Consider the following 6000-nt stretch of genomic DNA (forward strand, 5'->3'; position numbering starts at 1 on the left):
TTACATATTTTAAACCCTTAAAAAACATTTGTATACAAAATTATTTCGTTATACACAAATATCAATGAATATTCCACACAGATAAAGCAAAAAGACATCATTATATTTGGTGGATGCAAGAACTTGTATACAAAGTGATAACCATTTGTGATTTCTTAAAACGTTTGCAAATAAAAAATATTTCCTTACACTCGAACATTAAAATCTGAAATCCCTCATAGATATTTTTTTTACATATTTAAATTCTTGAAACATTTGTATACAAAATTATTTCGTTATACACAAATATCAATGAATACTCCACACAGATAAAGCAAAAAGACATCATTATATTTGGTGGATGCAAGAACTTGTATACACAGTGATAACCATTTCTGATTTCTTAAAATATTTGCATATAAAAAATATTTCCTTAAACTCGAACATTAAAATTCGAAATCCCTCATAGATATTTTTTTTACATATTCAAATTTTTAAAACATTTGTATACAAAATTATTTCGTTGCATACAAATATCAACAGAAATTCCACATACAAAAGAAGACACCGATATTGACGCACGCAAGAGCTTGTTTACAAAATAGCCCATATTTTAAATTCTTAAAACGTTTGTATACAAAATTATTTCGTTACACAAAAATATCAATGAATATTCCACACAGATAAAGCAAAAAGACATCATTATATTTGGTGGATGCAAGAACTTGTATACAAAGTGATAACCATTTGTGATTTCTTAAAACGTTTGCAAATAAAAAATATTTCCTTAAACTCGAACATTAAAATCCGAAATCCCTCACAGATATTTTTTTACATATTTAAATTCTTAAAACATTTGTATACAAAATTATTTTGTTGCACACAAATATCAACAGAAATTCCACATACAAAAAAAGACACCGATATTTGATGCGTGCAAGAGCTTGCTTACAAAAAAAATTACCCATATTTTAAATTCTTGAAACATTTGTATGCAAAATTATTTCGTTACACACAAATGTCAATGAAAATTCCACATAGATGAAAGAGACATTGTTACTTGGTGCGTGCAAGCACTTGTATACAGAATAATAACCCTTTTTTGTGAATTCTTAAAACATTTATGTACAAAATTATTTCGTTACTCACAAATATCAACAGAAATTCCACATACAAAAAAAGACACCGATATTTGATGCGTGCAAGAGCTTGCTTACAAAATAGCCCATATTTTATATTCTTGAAACGTTTGTATACAAAATTATTTCGTTACACAAAAATATCAATGAATATTCCACACAGATAAAGCAAAAAGACATCATTATATTTGGTGGATGCAAGAACTTGTATACAAAGTGATAACCCTTTTTGATTTCTTAAAACATTTGCAAATAAAAAATATTTCCTTACACTCGAACATTAAAATCCGAAAACCCTCATAGATATTTTTTTTTACATATTCAAATTTTTAAAACATTTGTATACAAAATTATTTTGTTGCACACAAATATCAACAGAAATTCCACATACAAAAAAAAAAAAAGACACCGATATGTGATGCATGTAAGAGCTTGTTCAAAAAAAAAAAATTACCTATTTTAAATTCTTGCAACATTTGTATACAATATTATTTCGTTGTACTCAAATGTCAATGAAAATTCCACATAGATAAAAGAGACATTGTTATTTGGTGCGTACAAGCACTAGTATACAAAATAATAACCCTTTTGTTAATTATTAAAACATTTGTATACAAAATTATTTCGTTGCACACAAATATCAACAGAAATTCCACATACAAAAGAAGACACCAATATGCAAGAGCTTGTGTGTTTACAAAATATCCATATTTTAAATTCTTGCAACATTTGTATACAAAATTGTTTCATTATAATGAAATGTCAATGAAAATTCCATAGATGAAAGAGACTGTTATTATTTGGTGTATGCAAGAACTAGTTGTACAAAATAATAACCCTTTTGACTTTTTTTTCTCCTTCGAACATGCAAAGTATATGGAAATATTTCATTACACACAAACATCAAAATCAGAAATCCCTCTCAGATATTTTCAAGACATAGTAATTTTAAAGTAGAGGAAGAGACTTTGCGAACATGCATCAATATGTATTGGCATCTACATTGTCCTCATCAGACTCGCTCTCCTGTTTTTTGTGACCGGTTTTTTCTCGCGCAGTTCTTTGCCGCATGTTTTTGAACCAATCGGTGATTTGCTTTTCCTCGAGGTTCGTCTGCTCGGCGAGAATGTGCTTCTCCCAGCTTGTTGGATACTTGATGAAGGAGGAGAAGTACTTCAGAATCCTTCTGCTCCTCTGAGGGAAGCCGTATCTCATCACGACTCCACCTGAGATGGTTGATGGCGGTGGGTTCCTCTCACGGACCCTGAACTTCTGGACCGGCCCCAGCGATGAGCGACACTTTCCTGCTCTTTCTACACGGTACTGCGCCTCGTACCACATTTCCCGGAGGTCACTGTGGTATTTTGCATCGAAATTGTTGCTTCTTATTAACCTGTTGAACTTGCCGATGTCTCCTGCTTCGAATGCCTTCTTGGCTTCATAGTAAGGCACATTACCCTTAGTTTTTGCATTGTCCCTTCGGCCACTAGATCCCTGGTGTCCATCGCCTTTGATGCCACTAGAAGATGACGCTTCAGCGTCATCTCGGAATGGTGCCTTCACTTGTCTTGGTGGTAAGGTACGTCTTCCATCTTGGACATTCTTCGCGTGACTGGTGACTGCCTTTGACCTTCTTCCAGCCATTCCATCGGACTTGCCAATGTCTTCTGCTTTGAATCCCTCCTGTGTGTCACTATACAACACGTCACCCTGAAGCGATTTCAAATTGCTCTTTGTGCCACTTGGTCCCTGATGTCCATCGCCGACGCTGCTGCCAGAAGATGACTGTCCAACGTCATGTCCGAATTGTGTCTTGACATATGTTTTTGATGACGCATGTCTTCCGCCTTGGATTTTTTTCGGGTGGCTTCCTTCACAGGAGCGATTCTTCCTGGTGACTGCTTTTGACCTTCTTCCAGCCATTCCATCGGACTTGCCAATGCCTTCTGCTTTAAATCCCTCCTGTGTGTCATTGTACAACACGTCACCCTGAAGCGATTTCAAATTGGTCTTTGTGCCACTTGGTCCCTGATGTCCATCGCCGACGCTGCTGCCAGAAGATGACTGTCCAACGTCATGTCCGAATTGTGTCTTGACATGTGTTTGTGATGAAGCATGTCTTCTGCCTTGGATTTTTTTCGAGTGGCTTCCTTCACAGGAGCGATTCTTCCTGGTGACTGCCTTTGACATCCTTCCAGCTATTTCATCGAGGTTGCGAATATTTTCTTCTTCAAATGCCTCCGTAGCTTCATTGCATGATGCGCTGCCCTGAATCGTTCTCAAATCACTCCTTATGCCACTCTGTTCCTGATGTCTTTTACCGGTGCTTCTGCCAGAAGATGATTCTCCAGCGTCATATTCGAATTGTTTCTTGACTTGTCTTGGTGGCGAGGGTCTTGAGGAATGTCTTCTGCCATGAATTTTCTTCTGGTGGCTTCTTTTACCGGCGCGATTCTTCGTCGTGACCGCCCATGACCTCTTCTCAGCTATTCTATTGAGCTCGCCAATATCTCCTACTTCGAATGCCTGCTTGGCGTCATCGCAGGGTTCGTCACCCTGATGCGTTTTCAAATTGCTCCTTCGGCCACTCGATTCCTGACATTCTTCTCCAGTGTTGTTGCCGGAGTGATCGCTCAAATATGCCTTGACATGTCTCGTTGGTGAAGGTGGCGAGGCACACCTCTTGCCTTGGATTTTCTTCGGGAGATTTGTTGTACCTTTGCGATTCCACCTGGTGACCTTCCTTGACCTCCTCCTAGTCTCCTCCTCATCTGACTCTGATAAGTCTCTGTACGATTTCTTTCTGTTGCGCCTGAAGTCATACTCTCGGAATCTTCCATGTTGGAGGTGCTTGTATTTTTCGACAATGTTCACATCCATCCAATCGCTATCGTCGTCAGAGCTCTCGGCTCTTTCCTTCTTCATTTCAATGGGAAAAACGTCTTCCGTCGTTTGATTGTTTCCAGTCCCAGGGGAGTGAGGCTGTAGAGCGGGAAGAATTTGATCTTTCTCCTTCGAAGAGAATTTATTTTCTATTTTGTATAGTACCGATTGTTGATTATTTAAGACCAATGATTTTGAGAAATTCAAAGCAGCCGATTCTTTAGTATCTATAGGCTCATGTGATTCCTTGGTATCTAGAGGTTCATCTGGTTCGTTTTTTATTGCGGTAGATTTGATTAACCCATGGACCACTTTGGAAGAATTACTAGCAGAATTATAGTTCGATTTCGTAAGTATTTGGGTGTTATCATCAGAGTGTCCTTGGTCCATTATGGACGTACGGGAACTTTCATGAACCGTGGGAATCACCTCATCGGGATTTTGGGGTTCTATGGTAGGCTTCAGCTCATCACGCGTTTCTGTGGCATCTGTTAATTCCGGCTGCAGAATTTGTTGCTCCACCCATTCGATATTTTCGGCTCCGAGAAACATTAAGATATCTTCGAATGATTCCATGTTTTCGCTATGTAGAGCGAAAAAATCGTAATCCTCAGAGGAATTCTCGGCAGCTGACGTCTGGGGTAACATCTCATCTGGGCGAGCTTGACACTGAGAAGTGGTTTCATCTAAACTAACCGAATTATGTGATAACATTGCATCGAAACGAACTGAATAACCAGCTGAACAAAGTGAATTATTATCATTATCAGACGCCTGTGCTCCAACAGTTTCGTCGATTATAAGTGGTGGTTGCCACCCAGCTGAATCGTCACAATATTCATCGAAGTTGGTGGGATCTATCGAATTGAAGTTTCCGATGCTGTTGACGATGCCTTGGGTCACTGAATTTTCTTCGGAATTTCCGTCGTTACCCGATTGAAGATGATTTTCTTCATTTCTGTGGTTCCCCTCCATTGCAAGCAGTGATTTTAAACAATCGAGAGAGATTCTAATTTCACACCTATTGAATTTAAATTCACGAAAAATATAACTCACCGCCACTAATCGTGTCCGTCCGTCTGTGCGAACGCTCGCTATCGTAGATGAGAGGCAAGCACGAACTTCACTCAGTGAGAACAAACCAGCTAATGGTAACTCAGACAGGGAGCAGTTGGTATTTTATAGTGCGAATACTGCCGCTCAACGCTTTCCAGTGACGTAAGCAAGTCTCTGCTACGTTCAGTATATAACATGTATGTATTTTCATTATTTCACTTCCGAGACAGGTACGTACGCCAGACAGAGAAATGGAATATTCTAGATGGACGCTAAGGTACTTGGTGTCTGAGAAGGGGAAGAGAAATTTCCAGATATTCCGTCTGAAAAATCATGGAAAATATCAACGTTTTCGAAAGACGTTTCTTCTTTCGTGATCGAATTACGTGATTGGCGAAAGTAAAATATAAGTGCGTATACGTTAAGCCCCACGTCTGTAGTGGGATCCAGAAATTTCGCTTCCGACATTTCGTCGCGACATTCCGCCCATGGAACGTTTCGTCTCGGTTACATTTCGTCCCCGGAAATTTGACCACGACATTTCGTCCCCGGAAATTTGATCCCTGACATTTCATCCCCAGAAATTTCGCCTGCAGTGAAAGTGTGAGTGAACGTATGAGTGACTGACTGTGTGAGCGACCAAGTTATTAGGTGAGTGACCATATGCGTGACTAAGTGAGTGTGAAATCGACTGTATGAGTGAGTGGCCGTACAAATGACAAGGTGAATAACTGAATGAGTGACTAAGTGAACGAATAAATGAGTGACCAAGTGAACGACTGAATGAGTGACCAAGTGAGTGATCATATGTCTGAGTGTGCACTTGCCTGTATGAGTGAACGACCGTATGAATGACCAAAATATAAATGTTTAAGTGAGAGACCGTATGAATATCCAAGTGAGTGACTATGAATGACCAAAAAAGTGACCTTATAAATGCTTG

This window comes from Pholcus phalangioides, unplaced genomic scaffold (assembly GCF_987345545.1).
Source record: "Pholcus phalangioides strain wild (caught in Gottingen) unplaced genomic scaffold, Ppha-v1.0 ptg000010l_1, whole genome shotgun sequence".
NCBI classification, from domain to species: domain Eukaryota; kingdom Metazoa; phylum Arthropoda; class Arachnida; order Araneae; family Pholcidae; genus Pholcus; species Pholcus phalangioides.